The sequence below is a fragment of the Lactuca virosa genome, chromosome 3 (genome assembly GCF_052849685.1).
Source record: "Lactuca virosa cultivar CGN04683 chromosome 3, Lactuca_virosa_CGN04683_v6, whole genome shotgun sequence".
Taxonomy (NCBI): Eukaryota; Viridiplantae; Streptophyta; class Magnoliopsida; order Asterales; family Asteraceae; genus Lactuca; species Lactuca virosa.
Window position 1 is genome coordinate 429,133,964 of NC_136428.1, and position 22,711 is coordinate 429,156,674.

Below are 22,711 nucleotides of genomic sequence, written 5' to 3' on the forward strand. Positions count from 1 at the left end.
ACCTTAGAATTTTGATCACTAAGGACTACCTTAGGGGTCTTCTCTAGTTGTTGGCGAGTGTCAATTAAGTCTCGAAGACATTTGGCGTATTCGGGTACTTATGCCAAGGACTCAATAAAAGGGGTATTAATAGGAATACCCTTTACTTGCCTCATAAATTTAATATGTTCTTGCTCCAGTGGGTGAATTTTGACTCGAGAAGGAAATAGTAAAGGAGGTTGAAAATCTTGAGCACACGAAGAAGTTTTATGTTCAGACCGAGCCGACGTTGTGAGGATAGAATCCTCACGTCGTGAGGTCGGTGTTTCAGCCATAATTTTATCTTCGACTTTCATTCGCTTTGGTTGTGATTTGGGCTCATTTGTCTCATCTTCCAAGGCATCTAAGAACTCAGAGATAGTGTTTTGTTCAGTATCAATCGCCATGATATGTGGTTGCGTTTTATTTTCGGGATTTTTGGGAGGTAACCGCTCGTTAACCAACGTACTTAATTGCCCGAGTTGAGCTTTAATATTTTTTGCTTGACGCTTTATGATTTTTAAGTAAAGCTTGTTGATCTCTTATTAGAGTTATCTGATCTCTTATCGTTGCCTCAGTTTCATCATGCCTCTTTTCTGATGTAGCTGCAAAGCGGGCGAGCATTGTTTCAAAATCAGTTTTCTTTTTGGGAGCCGATTCTTTTTTTTTTTTGATAAAATCCTCTTGCCTTTTGCTTGTACTTTTCTTATTTTTTCTTTTTGTATTCATCGTAAGGCAACCATTCTTTCTTCCGCTTCCTCCAATCTTTATCGTAGTGGTCTCCACTTGAGTAGAAGACTTGGGCTTTTCTATTCCCGTTCTCGTCTAGATGGCAATCTTTTGTCAAATGTGGACCATTACAATTTTCACAACCCACACGTATTGCGTGTATGGATTGGTCAATCTTGGTCATTCTTCTATCCTTTTTACTTAAAATTGCCATTACCGCCGCCATATCTTCCGATGCACCTTTCCCGATCCCCCTACTTCCAACATTGCGAGGGTTGTGATATTCTCGTGAATGCTCTGAAAATTCTTCGATTAATTCTTTAATTTTAGTAGGATCCTTCTTAGTTAAAGGTCCTTTCGAATCAAGGAGTTTCCTCATCGTGAAGTTTACTTCATCATGGAAGATCGAAACCTCTTGTTGCTCGTTTAAATCATTTTGGGGATAATTTCAGATTAAACCTTTGTATCATTCCCAAACCTCGTACAAAGACTCCCCCATTTGTTGCTCAAAGTTTGCTATGGCCTTCTTGAGTTTAAAAACCTTAGATGGTGGGCAAAATTGTTGGAGGAATTTTTCACACATTTGTGCCCAAGTGGTGATTGAACCTGGTGAAAATTCCTTCAACCAGTCTTTAGCTGCTCCTTTAAAAGCAATCGGAAGCATTCGTAACAAGAAAGTCTCTCAAGAACATTAGGAATGTTGAAATAGTCGGCTATGTCGTTGACTTCATCGAGGGGATTGTATGCATCTTCATGGTCTTTTTCGTAAAATGGAATATCCTTTAGTGAAGTAAGGATATGTCCCTTAAGCTCGAATGTAGCAGTAGCGGGAATTGCGGGTTGCACAAGTCCAGGACCGGTGTCTCTCGTATTCTTTTCTTGTAGGCCTCCATCGTCATCTCACCAATGTCCGTCATTTTGTCTTTTGGCTCGCTTTCATGTTCACTACTTTTGTCTATTTTGTAACCAGCTTCCTTTTTATTATGAGTGTTCTCAATGCCTTCAAAAGTGCCTTCGTCTTTCGGGGTGCTGCTTGATTCTCCTACCTGCTTGCCCTTCTTTTTATGAAAAACAGATTTAAGATCCTTGAATGGTGATTTCTTTGGTGTGTTTGATTCTCCTATGTGCTTCTTTTTATAAAAAGTTGACTCTGGATCTTCAAGTGGTGGTGTCAAAAGTGTGTTTGATCCACGGGTCATATACAACTTCAACAAAAACAAAAATAAAAACATAAAAACGAACGAAAACTAATTAAAATTTCCTATTGAACGATTGACACGACGTGGTAATGATACCCACAAAAAGGATCGATTAACCTAAAGCAATTAATTTAAAAACTAAAATAGCCGCTCCCCAGCAACGGCGCCAAAAACTTGATGTGACTTATATGTACCTTCTAGTTTTAAATTTATAACTTAACGAACTTAACTAGCTAGAATGCACCTAGGCAGTGTACCTAGTCGAATTATAGAATAGTTTAGGTAATTCGGGTGTCGATCATAGGGAACAAATTTAATTCTCTAACCTAATTACTACTAAATTAATCTAGAAACAAGCAAAAGTTAAACTAATTTTTTTTTCTGATTTTTCAAGTTCAGACAAACTTAAGTACTTAACTAACGATTTTAATTAATATTCTAAAAACACTTCCGTATAGTTCGAATCCACTTCTCCTCTATGGTTAGTTACTAGTTATGGATTATTAAAGTTGGTTACCATTTATTATGTAATTAGCAATTCAAGTAAAAATTATTAATATCTTCAGCAGTTCATGAACTACCTTGTATGGTATTACATAAGCAAAACACAGAATTAGTTATAAAATATAGATGGGCTATGTAAGATTTATCTAACAAACACAATTGTGGTCATAGTTTATGGTCTCCAGCACAGCTAACTTAGTTACTTTTATCACTTATCTAAGATTTGGTGGATCCCAGCTCTAGCAATTTAATAGTTACTAAACTACTAGGTAATAAGTTCATGTAAGTTAATGGTCACTAAACTACACAGGACCTGAATTCAAGCAATCAAAGTCACAAATATTTACATGCTAGGTAATGATAATCAAACACAAGCATAAAACCAACTATTAAAATCCATAAATTAGATAACTAAACCATAGAGTTAAAGCTTCATCTAGCTAAAGAAAAGCAACTAAATTCATATACGCATGGTTGAAAACATACACAAATTCTCAATAGAAATCAACATAATTCAAGTAATCAAACCAATGTAATGATGTGTTCTTCAATCTCTTGATCTCCAAGCAATTCTTCTTCAACAAAATGTTTTGTGCACTTTCTGGACTCCAAAATCGGTTCCTCAGAATACCTTTTCTCTAGAAAAACCTCCAGAATCCTTCAAAAGTCGTAAGAGTGAAGGTATATTTATAGTTTGGGAAAATACGTTGCTCATGTCGTGAGCATTGGTGTCTCACGTCGTGAGCTCGGTAGTTATCCTTATCTTCCAAGGAAACTGGATCCCGTATCTTAATCTTCTAGAATTCCCTCCTCACGTCGTGAGTTGGGTTTTTAGCTGGAATTTTCTTTCTTTTAAGCTTCCATCCTCCAAAGTTCCAATTCTTGTCAATTTCGGTCCTTTATCTTCAAGAGTGTTCCTTTTGGTTGCAAAATACAATTTAATTCAATAAGTACCAAATATCTTTGCAAATAACCGAAATATTAAATAAAATATACTAAAATATTGCCTAAAAATATGTATAAATATGGCGATATCATAACTTATAGCAAGCAACTCCCTATATCATAAGGCAATAGTGAACTCAGGCACTTCTATTCAATAGCTTCTATAAGAACCTTATCCACTAGCATGCTTTTCTAACAATTCATATATCAGCCAAATCAAAACTCAACAAACATAACAAGTATGGGTATTTTGGGAACCACTCTCCTGTTTGGGCTCTGGCTCACTATACACACCGCATCTTCTTGAAAAAGTCAATGTTTAGTCAAGGCCCAAGTTCCCGATCCCAAGCCAACAATCAAACAAGAACATGACAAGAGACCGAGCCCATGTCCCTAACCCAACCCTTTTATTATAAATTATTTTTCAAAAACATTTTGCAAAAACTCTCGGATCCTAGTTTGAGACTGGATTCACACAAGTTTTCTTGCAATTCGCTCAAACCGGGGCTTTGATACCAACTTGTAACGTCCCATTTTCACAACCAAATATTTTCATTTTATTTAAGTAAAGCTTCCCATTTATAAATCCATTTATGAAGAAAATCGTTTATTCCAAACACATTGATTAAAAATCAAATTAATATTAAAGCGCGAAATCTTCATTGTTGCTGATGAATGTGTACAGTCACGCCTTCTCCTTCCCATGACGACCGATGATACCTAAAACAATACAAAACTGGGTAAGCACAAAGCTTAGTGAGTTTCCCCCAAAATACCCCATACGATAAATATACAAGCATGCATCTGGTCCACTCAGCCATCGAGCTGGAATACCCAAGGTTTGTTGGCTGACCGCCTCAACCCAACCGCTCCTCCTGAGCCTCTGTGACTTCGGCTTATAGTCGGCCCGCACCGGGTATCTTGGCCTACAGCACAAAGCAAGACCGCCTTACCCACTACCACCATTTGTCAACATATAAACAATCAGGATCAAGTAGGCACATAATACATGCAAACAACAATCATACAGCTCACTACCGCCTACTAGTCCTCACACCGCACACTCTCCCACTACCAGCTATCATCCATGAAATGTGTAACCATAAGTAACCAGAGGTGAGATAGCCACCCGAACAGATGATCCTACTCTAGAGCCACAACTAAACAATGAACATGAAAGAAAGCCTAGATCGAGAGTTCTCAGGCTATCCTACATGACCGCATACAATCCCTAAGGCACTCCACTAGATGATAACCAGCAAATACAAGTAGACATACAGATTTACAGATCACTACCGTATAGCAACATCCTAAATATCATGATATTGATCTAACAGATCACTACAACATAGAAGCATACCAACTACCAGGATATAGATCTAACAGGTCACTACAACATAGAAACATACCAACTACTAGGATATAGATCTAACTTGTCACTACAACATACTGATATGTGCATATCCGTACGTATAATCGTACATCATATCTTAATATTTTTAATTACTTTTATGCCCTTTATAGAACAAAAGGTACTTAATTTGTTATGTATTATGTTGAAGGGGTAAAAGATGTGCTTGGAGCAGAAAGGAAGCAGGAAGCTGGAAGCTAGGAATTTTAATGAAGACTTTTAAATGAAGAAAAAATGCACTCAACACGTCGTGGTGACTTCCCCACGACATGGTGTTTTGACCTTTCCCGATTGACTTCGAAGACTTGCCGGATATGGGATAATCACGAAGACCACGACGTGGTGGCCCAACCACGTCGTGGTGATCTGTTTTTGAGAAACTATAAATATATGCCATTCTTCTCCGAATTGGGAACTTTTGGTTGGAGCTATTGACGATTTTTGAAGGCCAAGGATCTAAATTGAAGCTTGGAAGTGAAGAAATTGATTGTAGCTTGGGAATTGAGAGCATTAAGGCAATAAAACTCTTAATTACGATTTTCTATTCTAGTTTAATCATGTCTATGAATATGAATTTCGTTTTTCTAACTCTTGTTGTTGAAATCATGGGCTAAAACCCTATGACTTTCGTTTGGTGTAGGTTTACTTGACTATCTATGGTTTGATTTATGGTATGATTAAGTTTTTATTGGTTATTTGTTGAATTAGCTTATTAAAGAACATTTTGTGATTATGATAACTGCTTTATCTATTTATTGTTGAGTTTAATTAAGTTTGCATGACTATCTTGCTTAATTGAACTTGAATCTTATGATCTTTGTGGATTGCAAAAATTTTAGAACTGGAGTTTTGACTAAAACCTAGAATTAGATAGAAAAGTGGATAAGTACCTATCATATATTGAATTGAATCAATTAACCAATTTGATAAATCTATTATAAGTCTAATTTAACTCAAACCGAACACTAGTAAGCTTGTTAGTTTATCCGCCTGATCACCGTATGAATGAACTTGTTTGCTAAAGGATTAAATTAGTGAACATTAACTTGGTCGTCATAAGAATCGGTAACCAATTGAACATTAATCCATTGCACTTCCATAAATCAACCATAATAGCAAGTGAATTGAAGCTAAACGAAAGTCTCTCAAATACCTTGGTTTAAATCATCTCTTTTTGTTTATTGCTTTAGTTTGATAATTGATTTAGTTCATTGTTAGTTTAGCTTAGTTAATTAAGTTTCTAGTCTTGCAAAACTAGAAAAAACCCATTTTCTAAATTTATTAATAATTGAAACGTCCCAAAAATAATGACATAAAATTTTTGTTTTCGGATTAGCAAATTGTTAATACATAACATTTCCATGAAACCAAGTTAATTGAGATTTATCAAAACATTATCAAATCAGAGTAAATCACGGAATGCGGAAACATGTGGTGTGTGCTCTACAATCATCCCAAGCTCTTCCTTTTGAAAACCAAAGTACTTGAGACATAAACTAAAAACCGTAAGCACAAAGCTTAGTGAGTTCCCCAAACTACCAAATACCATACATACATGAATAAAAATAAAATAGGCCCCGCCTTGTCATGGGGCCCCGCCCGACATCGGACGTCGTCCAACATCGGGCCCCGCCCGGCATCGAGCCCCGCTCGGTATACAGATCTGTAAATCGCTGGGCCCCCCAGTATACATATAAAACATACAAACATATAATCATACAGACACATCAATACATAACATATGAAATAATCACAAAGATACATATCATACAGAATGATCATCAGGCCTCGCCCGACATCGAGCCTCGCTCGGTAAACATAAAGACATAACACATGCAAGAGTCACGAAGACAACAAGCGTACTAAGCATTACAAAGCATGGGCCAGCATTGGTGCCTTCGACCCGCTAAATACAGTGAGGAAACTCACCTCCGATGATGGATAATAACTCCTACACTTGCTACTGCTGCGCACCGACTTCACACACTAGCAACAAATAAAACCCAATGCCATAATCCATTAACCGTGGTCTTAACTCATAAGTCCCGACTCCTAGGGTAAAAGACCATTTTACCCTTTCCTTAGTGGGCCAACCCAAACTTGGCCTGTCACACCCCGCTAAAGCGGAAACACGAGGCGTGGCTGTATAAAGGGTTTCATAGAAAAAGTTAAAAGACAACACCAACCATAGTATTAAAAATCATTACAAATTTACAATGGGTTTGAACAACTTTTAAAAGAAATTAGAATGTAAATTGAAATACAACACATGCGAATGCTCCTAAAAGTGAAGTGTCCCTAAGTGCCACTTACTCGATGATTCCTGAAAAAGCATGTAAAACGAGCGTCAACTATAAAAATAGTTGGTGAGTACTCACAGATAAACAAAATAATACTGGTTCCATGAATTGAAATCAAAGTTTTGATAAAAGTTTCCAATAATAAAAGTATATTGTTAAAATGAGTAAATAAGTTTGTAAAAACAAAGTTCTTTGTTATCATGAGAGATAAGGTATGTTGCCCAAATAAGATGCAACATTCATATTCTCATGGAAGATAAAGTTCGTTACTCAAACGAGTAAACAAGTTTCATTGCTAAAATGAGCAATCAATTTCGTTGCTACAAGGAGCAAACAATTTCATTGCTAAAACATGTATATAAGTTTTCAGTAATAACAGTTCGTTGTTGTAATGAGAAACAAAGTTCATTGCTATAATTAATAAACAAGTTTATTGCTATAATAAGTAACGAGTTTGTATGTGTATGAGCAAACAATGAGTCTCAACCAAACCTATGATTGAAGCCCTATCAAGATCTATGCTTATCGTTCCATAGATGAATATGGTATCATGCACTCCAGCAATAGGGCGAGTGAGGAGTTGTCAATTCCTAATAGCGCTACCCATAATGACCATTGGCTCAAAGAGTTAATGGTTAGAGATAAGGGAAGGGCCTTAGTACGATAAGTTCTCATGTTCCGTGTTGCATAGACATACATAGAGAGACATAGCAATAAAATAGCAATCATGTTTGATACAAATCAATTTAAATACAACATTCAAATAATAGTTTTTCGGGACATGCTTTTCCACCCCAAAACATAAAAACTGAAAATAGGGGAGTGCGTGAATACTCACAATGCATTTAGATGATGCAAATGGTGCCTTGAACTACGTTCCACGTGTACCACTACCGATTCCTACAATAATGGTATTCGCTAGTGAGTCTCTAATCGAAATTTAACACTAGTATACTTACTACTACAATAGAATTATGCCAATAATGTGTCAAAATTTAATATTGATAAGTTACAAACATTTTTCTGTGGAAATTAAGTTTCAAAGAATCAATTGTTATATAACAATTTAAGTGGAAAATTTCCATTATTGAAATGTTAATATTTAACATTTTAGAGGTGTTCCAATGATTAAATATTCAAAACTAAATCAATTTAGTTCTAAACTTTCCCAAACTTTGCATTTAAGTTTTAATTGAAGTCAAAGACCTTAAGATAAATTTTCTTGAATTTTTGATTTGTCTGACTATTTTTCACGATTTTAGTTTCTTGAATAACCATAAAATCATGAAAAATATTAAACAGTTAATAAAAATTACCAATAGATACAAATTCATGAAAAATAGAAATCAGTTATGAAAATACCCCAAACTCTTTATAACAATGGCATTACACATACTTAAGCTGGGAAAAATATAAAAAGGGGTTTCTAAACTGTTTAACCCAATTTTATGATTTTTATGCATTTATTCTAATAAAAATGGGGATAAATACAAAACAGTTTCCAAAAATTACCCAAACTTTTTGTGATATTGTTGTTAAACATTCTTAAGTTGGGAAAAATATAAAAATTGATTTCTAAACTGTTTAACCCAATTTTATGATTTTTGAGCATTTATTCTAATAAAAATTGAAATAAATAGAAAACAGTTTCCAAAATTGTCCAAAATTTTTGTAACACTTTTATTATACATGTAGAAGCTGTGAAAAATGTAAAAGATATTTTTCAATTAGACTTTCTATTTTTCTTTGTTTTATCCTCTTAAATAATCATTAATTGGAGAATAATTATTAAACAGTTAAAGTAAATTACCAAAATTTTTGTACACTTCATTTACAGAGTAAATAATTTGGGAAAAATACCAAATGTGGTTTTTATATACTGAAATCCGATTTTGTGTATTTAAGTGTATTTAATCTTAGAAAATAGGAGAAAAATAGTATACAGAAGAGAAAAATCATCAAAGTTTTTATGTAGCCTCCTAATGTACTAGAAAGTGTTCTGGTAAATTTTCATGAATTTTGGGTGAGCAGAACTATTGTTTTCTATTTTTAGGCCATTATAAATACAAAAATCGGGGAAAAATAGGAATGCATTATGAAAAATTCTGAAAATATGTTTCTGAGTCTTATACCTCTGGTAGTAACTGCGAAAATTTGTATATATCATTTTAAGATTTAGTAAAGTGCTTTTATGATTTATTGGAGCCAAACAAAAAGAAAATTCAAAACCATATTAAACAGTAGCAAAAATCGATGAAACTTAATGAGGGATCATTATTTAGCATATGGGTCATCCACGAATTTAACTAGGATTTATAGACCCCAGAAAGTATTTTATATGATTTATTGCCCTATTTTCTTGCATTAATTATAGTAATTCGAGATAAATGAATTATCTTCTGGAACTTTACAGAGCATCTTATTTTGTTGATGGGAATCTGGGAAAAATCGGATTTGGTCAGAAAAGGAGTTTTAGATATTTATTTGGAAATAAATCCTTCATGAACATATTTGAAAGCTTTTAACAACATACTTTGATGATCTAGCATCTAAGCTTGAAGATCATCAAATGCATGTTTGTTTGAAGACCATTCATGAGTTTGAAATATTCAAAAATCGTTTTTGAAAGAAAACTTTGGATGCATGTGGTGATTTTCCACCAAAACGTGTAGAAAAGTGCATTTCCATGGTTTTGACTTAGGTTTAGGTCATGGATCTTCACCATTTTGTAACATGCAAGATGTTTTTGGTGAAAATCTACCACCATCATCATCAAAACTGAAGTGAATGAACATTCACACAAATTTTCTAAGAGAATGGTGTAGAAGAACAAGGAAATGCAAGAAAAACCTTTAAAACTAGAAAGAAAAGTGAAGGAGATTGAAGGATTTTCGTGATTACCATGAAGAACAACCCTAGAAGATGAACATTTTAAGGTTAAGAGATGTTCTTGGCTGGAGAATTTCGTGGTTTTAGAGAGGGAAAGAGAGAGTTTGAGTGTGGTAAATGGTAGAGTGTGAGAGAGAGTGTAGAGAGAGAGAGAAGTGAAGGAGATGGAGTGTGAGAGAGGAGTGATTATGTGTTTTGGGAAGATGGGAAGCATCTTGGGAAGAGGGTGGACGGTTTTGAGTGTAAAATGCCCTCCCTCTCTTTTAATTTTATAAAAAAATTCAATTATTTTATAAAAATATCAAACTTTTTATAAAATATACACCCTAACCAAGCTTTTGCTCATGAAACCTTGATTTTTGACTTATAAATTTAGGGCAATTGTTAATGACTTAAATTTTATTTTCCTTAAATGCATTTTCATAATTTTAATTATTATAAGATCATATTATAAGTTTCATAATTATTTTTATAGAATTTTTAAGGTTAAAGTTTATAAATGTGAGTTTTAGGGCATTTAGGGTTTTTGAGAGTATGTAAGTCTTTGGATATCAAAATTAATTAAATTTTTGAGACTTCAAATTATTTTTGGGTTTTCTAACTCTTATTCAAGTTAGAAATAATGCTTCTAATTTATTTTTACCGGTTTATTGGCACTCTATGTAGTGATTCCAAGATTCAAGCGAAATTGAGGAATCAAGTATACTAGTCCTACTCTTCAACTTTGACTTAAGTTTCTATGAGACTTTGAACTAACTTCTACTTCTAGGTCAAGTGCATGATGTGTGTATATGATTCATGAAATGTTGTTTGAGTCAAAGAGTGACCCAAATATGGATAGTCACTACACTTAAGTAGTAGCAGAATTCACATATCAATATGAAATCTAAGTACACCATCCATTGTTTCTATTTGTTTCCAAGTTTCTACTAGGTTATAACTTAGCTTCTAGTTACTAAGTCTAATATGTGTTGTGCCTATATGTGCAACTAAGTCTAGAACCGACTTGAATTTTGACGGTTGTCACATGGCCCCAGGCCCACTAATGGCCCAACAACACAACTCGAGGTCCAAACCAAACCTAAGGCCCACTCAAAGTCTTTAGGCCCAACCATAGCCCAAATAGATAATTCATAGCCCCAAGAAACAAGCCCAAACCCCAAAACAAGTCCATAACCAAAAGTCCAAAAAGCCCACTTATGAACCGAACACGTTGCGTTCCCTGGTGCAGCACTGGGCGTTCATTTCCAGACCACAGATCGGGACCCCTTGCTTGAATGCGCCGCATTCCCGAGATGAACGCATGACGTTCCCGACCATTCCCCAAAAATCACACCAAATGTCTTAATACCTTAAGACCGCAGTCCAAACTTCCAGATCTTATTAAAAGGGACTTCTTAAGTCATAAAGTTTCTGACTTTATAACTTAGCATGAATTAATGGGACCCAAATCAAAACCCTATGTCCCAAGCTTCACCTAAAGACTACCAACTTATGCATGGAAGGTTTATACTCATTAAGATCCAAACTTTATGACTCCATAGAACCAACAAGAACCAAATATGAAGCTTAAAGGTTCTGGAATAACTTCTACTCACAAGAACCACCTTAAAGGGACCAAAACCATAACTAAATAACACTTAGCTAGATCTATATGAAAAAGTTATCAAGGTTGAGACTTTAGAATAGCTGAAGATAGATCTAGGTGCACAAGGCCTGGATCCAAAAGCCCTAAGTCAAGAAATGACTCTTCAAGAAGTTCCTTCTTCCTCCTCAAGCACCAAAAACACAAAAAATCACAATGAAGCTTAAGAAATACTCAAATGGAGGCTAGGTTTTCGTTCTTAGGGTTAGAGAGGATGGAGGTTGAATGAAATGAGGGTTGGAGGTGACTTAAGGTCTTTAAATAGGGCCCAAGACCTAAATTAGGGTTTTTAATCTGGCCTGACGAACGTAGCGCATTCCCTTGGGGAACGCAGGGTGTTCCCAAATGCTCCCGCGTCCAAATTCCTGTGTACGCCATGTGTGCCACCCTTGTACGCCATGCGTACCCGGTTTGGTCCAAACCCTTCTAACTTTAAATGATCATAACTTTTGCATCTCTTATCCGTTTTCAACGTTCTTTATATCCACAGAAAGGTAACGAGAAGCCCTATACTTATATAAAACTTATTTAGTCTCAAAACCAACCGGAATTAAATCCAAATTTCATAAAAACCAACGCCTTTACCGATACCATTCGCCGTTAAAACACAAACCGAACTCTTTCATCACATAACCAACCTTACCCATATCCAAATGGGTCTAAAACTTTCTTCAAGGTTCCTATGTCTTCTAATACCTAATCTTTGATCACCACCCCAAAATGGGAAAAAATTTGAAACATGACGTTACAATAATATAGTTAGATAGTAGATAAGAGTTAGTTGAATATCTCGCTCCCTATTTTCGATACCTGTTGATAACATCTATTTTATGCATATATTTATGATGTTTTCTTATTATTTTATACTACGTTTTTATGTTATTTAGAACTAAAAGATACTTAATATGTTTATAAATATTAATTTACAGTTAAAATGGGAGCTGGAATACAAAAGGAAGAGAATGGAGCTAAAAAGATGCAAAAAGGATATTACTGGCAGATTGACCCCTCTTCAGTGTTTCGGGTATATCTGCTGACTTGTAAGTCCAATTGACGAGATTCAAATTGTTCTAAAAAACTAGACGAAATTTCCTACGACTTATGTGAGAGGGCCTTTTTGCTATTTCCGCATTTATCTTATCCAAAATCGGCCTTGAAGATGAAGCATAAAAGGTGAAAGGAAATTCCCTCCAAGTTACTTATTCCCCAAGCACCACTTACCTTATTTTTATTTGCTTAATCCCTAAGCCACCATTAGTTTCCTTATTCCTATCCAACTCTAATATTCCATATTAATTCCATCTCCATTCAACTATAAATGCCCCATATCATTCACCCATTTTCATAATCTATGATATTCCACTTCGACTTGTGCGACAAGAAAACTTCATAACTACCGTTTTGAGGGTCTAGAAGGCGGTCGGAAGGACGTTAAGCTAACAGGAGCGAATATCTGAAGGATTAGAGAGCAGATTCGTGTCAGTAATCATGTGGTTTGTTATCGTGATCATGTTTAGCATTCCACTGTGATACTATTATGTTTTTACTTTCTGATTTTAGTGTCAAAACCATTTGCTTTGAGTTTATGATTAGATGAAACCTTGATTATTGGATTAATTGCTATATTTGATTGTTTTATTCATGTTTAATTTATCTTGTTAAGCTTGTTAAAAGATCCCTATATGTTAATGACAATTATTTTCTGTTAATTATTAAGTATATCGAGCTGTATGAACATTTGCTTGATTGTTTGCCTCTTATGATTTTGATGACCATCAAGATTATATGCCTAGGAATAGTGAACATGAAACTAGGGTTAACTAGGAAATAAATAAGTTAATGTTTGAGCCTTGTGTGACGAACCATCAACAAGAGGTTAATTGAACGACCAATTTGATTAATTATTATTACAAGTCTTGCTTGATACGAACTGAACACTAGGAAACCTGTTAGTTTAATCAACTGATCACTGCTTGAATTGACTTGTTTGGTAAAGGATTAGTAATAGCGAACGTGAATCTAATCATTTTAGAAATCGGTGAACATGAATAAATAAATTTGTGTGTACAATTGTCTATGATTTTAAGGTGTAATTTGTCTAAACCAAAGTACCTAAAGAGATTTGTCTTCCTGTCAGTCTATCGAGATTTGCTATTTAGTTATTCGTTTGAGATTTAATAATACATTTATTAATTCCTTTCGTGTGTTTTGTAACCTATAATCAAATATTTTAAATTAATTCACTACCGTTCCCATTGTGCTCGACACCCTTGCTTATCAAAGCTATACTATACTCGATCGGGTTCACTGCCTGTAAGGTGTGGTTTAGATGCGATAAATTAGGAATTATAAATAAAAAACTAGTGCATTAAAAATACACATCATGTTTTTGGCGCCGTTGCCGGGGAACGATTTTCAATTAATTTAGTTTATTTGATTATTCGTTATTTGTTTTTAATTTTTAGTTTTATTTTATTTCTTTTTTATTTTCGTTGATATCATGTCATTTGTAGGGAAGGTTCTTGTTGTTATTTGCAGGAATTCGTGATGATACGCATTGCTTGGTTTTACTTTTTGCATGGGTTTCGAGATTGCAAGCGATTAGGGAATTATTGACTTGTTTAGTCTACCACTTTGGTGATTTGTCCAACTCAATCCACAAGGCGTAGTATAGCAAGGTTTATCGAGGTGGTTAAGTGGAAGACCGAACTCTTGCTACTCTTGACTAGTTGGGTCAACTCTTGTTCTACTTATTAGTTAATGGTGCAAAGAAAACAAAGGAAATAGTCTAACGGGTCCCGAAAGGTTTTGTTTTCACAAACCGCTTCTTGCATGCAAGGGATTTAATCAACAATTGTAGATTGATTTCGACGAAGACGAGTGATCGTGATATCCTTTTTAGTTATTTTGGTTTGCTATTTTTTTAGTTATTTTAGTGAGTTTTTATTTTTATTTTTATTTTGTTTAAATTTTGTTTTCCATGTTGATGCTCTTGATGATTCAGATCTTTGCAGAATTTTTGCCCTTCGGATTTCTTTCAGAAATTTCAACAATTGGGGTCAAATGCTGATTTGTCACGAGAGAGAAAGCCATGTGAGAATTTGAAGTTTATAATCAAGACCCATGATTTTTAATAAGTGTGGGGTACACGTCGATTTCGTAAGAGTTTATTATTTAGAAGAGTGGAGTTTCTACCATATATTGATTCCTATGGTATGGATGAGCTGTTCCCACACCATAGAGTTTTATTTCGACACGAGGTAGAAGTATCATTCCGACTGCCACGACATGGTTAACACTTTCCTATGTCATGGGGGAGTTTTTCATCGTGATAGGAGGGTGCCATTCTCGATATGACGACGTGACCACCAATTACCACGTCGTGTCCATGCTATTGTTCGTAATATAGATTTCACCTCACTCGACAACACGACGTGGTCGACACTTTCCCACGTCATGGTTACTACACATTGCATTAGTTTGCAATTTTTTTTTGCACCACCTTAAAGAAGTCGGTGTTCTTGATTTTATTTTCCGGCAAATTCAGAAGCAGCAGTTCTAGTTTTCTGTCTTCCAGCACATTTATGGAGCAACTTTTAGCAGCCCCATTCGATCTCGCCACAACTACCCCAGGGGAGTCTGTTCCTTTTTCTCCCTTTTTTTTACTATTTTTATGTGCTTAATTAGTTTTATGGCAAATTGCAGAAAACATTGGGAGTTCTTTTCTACCATCTCCTTCCGAGGTGGTAGTGATAATTATTAAGCACATAAAACATTGTTCCAGATTCAAGAGCCAGTTTACCAAGAACTGTGCTTGGAGTTCTTTTCTACCATCTCCTTCCGAGGTGGTAGTGATTATTATAATCCAAGCATTATCACTTTCTGTCTTGGAGGGGAGTTGCGCCAATGCAGCATCACAGAGCTCACATGGAGATTAGGAATTTATGATCAAAATGTGATCATGTCCGAAAACTTTGAAGCATTCCTGGAGCAGTGCCACAAGGACTTGCCCGGAGAGGTGGTTGCATCCACTTGGTGGAACACAATTGCCAACCAGGTTTACATTCCATCGTCTGCTCCATAGGGGAGTATCCGTTCCCCAATTCATTTCCTGATACGTCGTCTTATCGCAAGCACTTTTAATATGCGAAAGGATGATGATAAGGTGCCCACTCTTGATATTTTCTATATGTGGACATGCGGGATTTTATCGTCGCTTCATTAAGGACTTCTCGAAGATCACTAGGCCTTTGACACAACTACTCTTGAAGGATGCTCCATTCGATTTCTCTAAAGAATGTCATGAGGCATTTCATTTACTAAAGGAAAGATTGACCACCACTCCTATAATGATAACACCAAATTGGAATCTTCCTTTCGAGCTGATGTGTGATGCGAGTGATTATGCTGTGGGTGCTGTTTTAGGGGAAAGGGTTGATAAACATTTTCAACCTATCTACTATGCAAGCAAAAATTTGAACCCAACTCAAGAGAACTAGACTGCTACCGAGAAGGAATTGCTAGCGGTGGTATATGCTTTTGATAAGTTCCGCCCTTATTTGGTATTATCCAAGACCATAGTTTTTACCGACCATTCTGCCCTAAAGTATCTTTTTGCTAAACAGGATGCTAAGCCCCGATTGATACGTTGGGTCTTACTTTTACAAGAATTTGATATTGAAATAAAAGATAAAAAGGGAATGGAAAACGTAGCTGCCGACCATTTGTCAAGATTGGAAAACCCATATTTGGAGGAGTTAGAAGAAGACAAGATTGGAGACGATTTTACCGATGAGTATCTTTTAGTAATAGCAGGAGAGGTGCCATGGTTTGCGGATATAGCTAATTACTTAGCTACTGAATATATTCCAAAAGATTTAACCCGCCAAGAAAAGAAGAAATTCTTCTCAGAAATCAAGTACTACTTTTGGGACGAGCCATACCTTTTCCGAAGCTGTGCAGACGGAATGATAAGAAGATGTGTATTCGGGAAAGAGAATCGGGAAATCTTGGAACACTGCCATAGCGGGCCCGCTGGGGGACATCATGGAGCACATTACACAGCTAAAAAGATTTTTGATATTGGGTTTTATTGGTCCACAATTTTCAAAGATGCTGCTCAATATGTCAAGGAATGTGATTCATGCCAACGAGCGGGGAACATATCATCCCGAAATGAAATGCCCCAACATAATATCCAAGTTTGTGAAATATTTGATTTTTGGGGAATTGATTTTATGGGACCTTTCCCAACGTCAAAAGGGAATAAATATATCTTGGTGGCGGTCTACTACGTGTCTAAATGGGCGGAGGCACAAGCATTACCCACAAATGATGCTCGAGTGGTGGTGCGATTTTTGAAAAAGCTATTCTCAAGATTTGGAGTTCCTAAAGCTCTTATTAGTGACCGGGGCACTCACTTTGCAAATGATCAATTAGCCAAAGTTTTAAAAAGATATGGGGTGCATCATAGGTTGTCCACATCCTATCATCCACAAACTAGTGGACAAACTGAAGTGACAAATAGTGCATTGAAAAGGATTCTGGAGAGATCGGTTGGAGGAAATCGAAAGGAATGGTCGGATAAACTAGATGATGCACTTTGGGCCTTTCGAACGGCTTTCAAAACACCTATTGGCACTACACCATATAGGCTAGTTTATGGAAAAACATTGTCACTTACCAGTTGAAATGGAGCATAAAGCTTTTTGGGCTTTAAAGATGTGCAATTTTGATTTGGCTGAACTTCAAACAAACCGGTTGATGCAAATAAATGCCCTTGAAGAACTTAGAAATGATGCCTACACTAGTTCCTTAATATACAAAGAAAAGACCAAGAATTGGCATGACAAAAGACTAAAGGGTAATAAAGATTTTCATGAAGGACAAAAGGTGTTACTTGTCAATTCGAGGTTAAAGCTTTTTCCGGGCAAGTTGAAGACACGGTGGGATGGTCCTTTTTTGGTAAAACAAGTTTTTCCACATGGAGCTATTGAGCTTATATCAAAAGATGGGACTCCTTTTAAGGTTTATGGTCATAGAGTAAAGAAATATGAAAAGGGAATCCCAAAACAGGAAGGACTTAAAGAAGGGTTGCATTTGGAAGAAGCTACAGAAGCGTAAAGCGGGAAGGAGTCCAACTAATGACTCCTTAAAAAGAAGCGCTTCCGGGAGGCAACCCGAGTTTAGAGTTTGCTTTCTTTTACTTTTCTTTTTTCGTTTTACTTTTGTTTTTGTTAGAATCTGCTTTTATCAATCTTCTTATGTGCTTAAAATGATTACTTGAGGGCAAGCAATGCTCAAGTGTGGGGTTGGTGGCATAAAATTTAAGAACTCAAATTTTTTTCAAACAAAACGGAAAACTTGTAGAGTCCATATATCTGCTCGGCGAGTCCATTTTGAAAATCATGAAAAGTCGCGGATGCGCGTATCTACTTGGCGAGTAGGCACTGCTACTCAGTGAGTCCACGTATTTACCCGAAAAAAAATTATTTTTCACATTCTCTAAATAAGGGGTTTTAACCCTAATTGGTAAACACAAGATCATTTGCAGCCACCAGCCGCTCGTCGAGCATTCTTTTACTCTCAAGCTTTCATCTTCAATTCTTGCTAGATCTTGCATCCTCAACCAAAAAGGTAACGTTTTTTCTACTAATTCTTGTTAAAAATCATATCTTGGGCAGTTTTATGGCAATAATCTAGGAAAAACTCGGGCAGTTCATCCTGCTCGCCGAGTCGGTTCGTGGACTCGGCGAGTCCAGGCTGCAGATGCCCAGAATTTTGATGCTTTTAATGTCTCTGTGTTTTGTTTGTGGTTTTCTTGGTTTGGTTTTGCAGGAAATATGTCTAGGCGGGGACAAAGTTCAAGGGGAGGCGGCTATGGGGACCTCCCATGGTTAACTTTTCCACGAATAACCTCCAAATCTTCACTCGCTCGCGCGAAGAACAAGATAGAAACACTCAGACGAAAGGAAATATATGTTCCCAACGCAATCGACTGGCAATGGATAGGTCAAACTAGATTGGAGGAAGAGTTGACTCCTTATTTGGTCAAGTCTTTCCAAAATGATGGGGTGACAATAGTTTGTGACGGTTGGAGTCGATTGTTCCAGATTCAAGAGCCAGTTTTCAAGAGCTATGTTGGGAGTTCTTTGCTACCATCTCCTTCCGAGGTGGTAGTGATTATTATAATCCAGAGGGGAGCTGCACCAATGCAGCATCGCAGAGCTCGCATGGAGATTGGGAATTTATGATCAAAATGTGATCATGTCCGAAAACTTTGAAGCATTCCTGGAGCAATGCCACAAGGACATGCCCGAAGAGGTGGTTGCATCCACTTGGTGGAACACAATTGCCAACGGGTTTACATTCCCTCGTCTGCTCAAGAGGAGAGTATCCGTTCCCCAATTCATCGCCTGATACATCGTCTTATCGCAAGCACTATTAATATGCGAAAGGATGATGATAAGGTGCCCACTCTTGATATTTTCTATATGTGGAGCATTATCACTCCCAATGTTTTCTGCAATTTGTCATATTGCTTGGCGAAATATTTAGCAGAAGGAGCGGTCAAGGAGTGGATCACTTCAAAAATCAATGGTGGTATGTTTGTCACAAAGTTGGCTAGGTCATATGGGATTTTGGACCAAGGGGTAGCAAGAGCATTGACAATGATCCTTTCTCCTCCATTTAGCACCACTTTATATAGGAGGGCAAGGATCGTTGAAGATTATGGTGGGGGACATTTTCGAATCCCGGATGCGGATGCAGTTTTGGAGCCCGAGGAGCCAGGAAGAAGGGTAAGGCAAAGAAGGAAACACGTCCATAAAGACCCACCGGTCATTCCGGTGGATGATGAGCTACCAATGGACTGGTATAACATGGAAATGAGAAGGTACCAGGACGACCTTGGATGAAGCATGAACTATCATAACAAATCATTTGTTTATTTATTTGAACAAATGAACATTGCGCCTAGTCCCGGGCCCAGATATCCCTACATTCCAAGTTGGGAGGAGAGAGTAAATTAGAGAAGAAACCAAGCTGGTGGAAGTGGAGTTGGAGAAAACGAAGAGGAGGAAGAAGATTAATGTTTGGTTTTGTTTTTAATTTGGATGTTTGAAAACTATTTTTATTTCTTTTGTGGGTTTTGGAACTTTTTAGGACGTTAAAGTAGGAATTTGTTTATTATCACTTGTGTTTGTCTTATATTTTCATATTGAAGCTAGGATATATGCAAGAGTCTCAATGTCAAGGCTAAAGTAAGGGTTAGGTCTAGATGAGAATGTTCAAGTTTTGAGTTTAAGGTCGAGTCCGTTAGTAAAGAGGGTTAAAGAGTGTCATTTGTTGAAGAAAAATGAAGGAGGGACACTAACTTGCCATTACCAACCACAGCAGAAACGGATTCGAAGCAGAAGCTTTATTTTTCCACTCAGCGTCGTACTCGCCGAGTGCATAACTTGGACTCGACGAGTCCCTTTGCAAAACTGCGACTTTTTTGCTACAAACACTTCTGCTCGCCGTGTTTTCATATATACTCTACGAGTCACTTAATATTCCCTTCTCAATACTTACATTTTGACTGCATTCGATAAGGGCCTTACTCCTACTCTATGAAGATTCATTCCTAAAGATTTTTTAGGCCAATTTCCTGCATATTTGGAGCCGTACCACACAATATATGACACCCAAGGCATGGATGAGTTGTTCCCATGTCTAAAGTCAGCTGAAGATGGAGCTCAAAAAAAGAAAATCAACCTCGCAACTTCTATCCCAGGGGAGTCTGTTCCAATTCTCTCTTTACTTTTATGTTTTTTATCATGCATAACATGCAATGGGTACATTACATGAATTAAGTGTGGGGTAGGGGGTTGGTTACATTAGTTACATTAGAAACCTAGGCTTAATTTTAAAACTTTTTATTTTTGCATCAAAATTGCTAGGACTTAATATAGAAAACTATGGTAAAGCAATTAGGATTCCATGCTAGTGTTATGTTTGATGATTGCATGAAGACCCAAATGTTTAGTTGAGCCAATATACGTTATAATGCATTTGTGGCCTCCTTTATTCTAGTGAAATCATGGGACAAAAACTCAACCTCGCTTAGTTTGAGGGATGCAATAAGTTTAGCATCGTGTACCAGAAATGTATCCAGGAAAATTTTTATCTTTAATCAATAAAGGTTGAAGTTGAGCGCCCTTGCTTAAGCATGTAGGGTTTGAGTGAAAAAATAAAGTGAGTTACATGTGAAAAAAAAGAGAGAATTACAAGAAAAGTTTGAAGAATTTTGGATTAATTAAAGTGAAGATCAAAAGATCAAAATTCCGAAAGAATCAAAAAGTTGAAGATACCAAAAACCAAAAGTTGGTGAATTCAAAGAATTAAAGATCAAGTTATCAAAGAAGTGAAGAATTCCAACTAAGCTCCATAGTGGTATCAAAAAAGTTATAATTGTCTAGTTTATGTATGCTTGTGTTGCTCAACCAAAAATACCTTGAGGTTAGGAGGTTCTCTGCGGATGGATTCGGAGGGATGCATAAAATGAGCATTGTTCAAAAGAAGTGGGCAAGTGTTTATGAGGATTGTTAGTATTTAAAATTGAGGGGGCTCCTTAGGAAAAATTTTAGACACAAATGCATGCGTTGCGGTCTTGGCATAATGGTTGGGTTCAATTGGGATTGTCTTATGATATTAGTGTGCTAAAATTTTGTTTTTCTTGGGGGCAAGCAAAAGTCAAGTGTGGGGTATTTTGATATGTGCATATTTGGCTATATATTTGGTATAGATTTCTATTATTTATTAGCTAATTATTTGCAAATTATGGACAAAAGGTACTTAATAGTGTTTAAATTGTATTTTCAGTCCAAAAGATATGCTCCAAAGTAGAAAGAAAGTAGGAGAGGCGATCGGAAGCTCGAGAACTAAAGAACGAAGAAAAGAGTCAAATCCTGAAGCTACTCGGCGAGTAAGAACGTCTACTCGACGAGTACCCACGAAGGATCGCGAAGCAATACATAAAGTCCTTGCCGTATACGGATTCCATAAATGGGACTCGGCGAGTCGGTTATCTACTCGACGAGTAGACCCTGTTTTCCGAAAACTATAAATAGAAGTCACATTCCCGAATTGAGGCTGGTTAGGGAATCCTGGTGGACTTACCTTGCGATCAATAATACATCTGGAGCCTTGGAAATCGTGAAGAACCCTAATTCTCAATTCTAAGAAGATTAAGGCAACATAAGTTTACTTTTTCACTTTATCTTTGAATAGAACTATGTTTGGTTTGATTGAATTTGTTTTTAGGTTTTTATCTGCTGTAATTATGAACTAATTTCGTTAGTTTCTATTTAGGGTAGATAAGTTTGCTCCTATGGATTAATTTATGTTTGGATTGATTGTTATTTGGTGAACTTTGTTAAATTAAGCTTGTTAAAGACCCTTATACATTAACCATAACTATTTTCTGTTAATTGCCAAGTAATTAAGTTGCATGAACATCTCTTAATTGCTTACCTTATCTGATTTATGAGAAAACATTGTTATATGCCTAGGAATAGTGAATGTGAAACTAGGATTAACTAGAGAATGGGTAAATTAATGTGTGAGCTTGTGTGATAAACCATCAACAAGAGGTTAATTGAATTATTAATTTGATTAACTAAATACAAGTCTTATTTAATCTGAATAATTAAACTAGGGAATTTATTAGTTTAATCACTTGATCACTGCTTAAATTAATTTATTTTCTAAGGATTGGTAATAGCGAATGTGAATCTAATCATCTTAGCCGGTAACCAATAACAATTAATCCATTGCATTGACATAAAATTAACCATAGGAGTAAATGAATCGAACCTAAACAAAAACCCTCGGAATTGCGGGTTGGTGACCGAGTTCTACTGAAGGCCTCACCATTGAGAAGAATGATATGTTTCGGTAAAACATGGGAAACTAAACCCAAGGTACATCGGGCCATTCAAAATCCTTGCTAGGATTGGCCCAGTAGCATACAAACTCCGACTGCCCCAAGAACCTAATAATGTACATCCAACCATCCGCGCGTCAAATT

General features: G+C 36.3%; 1 non-coding gene across 1 annotated transcript; it reads left to right on the forward strand.

Moving 5' to 3' along the window:
• The first annotated feature begins 1,175 nt into the window (after positions 1-1,175).
• LOC145168028 (small nucleolar RNA R71) lies at positions 1,176-1,282 on the forward strand. The gene has a single exon (XR_013741623.1). It is a non-coding gene; the product is annotated as a small nucleolar RNA R71 (small nucleolar RNA).
• The last annotated feature ends 21,429 nt before the right edge of the window (positions 1,283-22,711 follow it).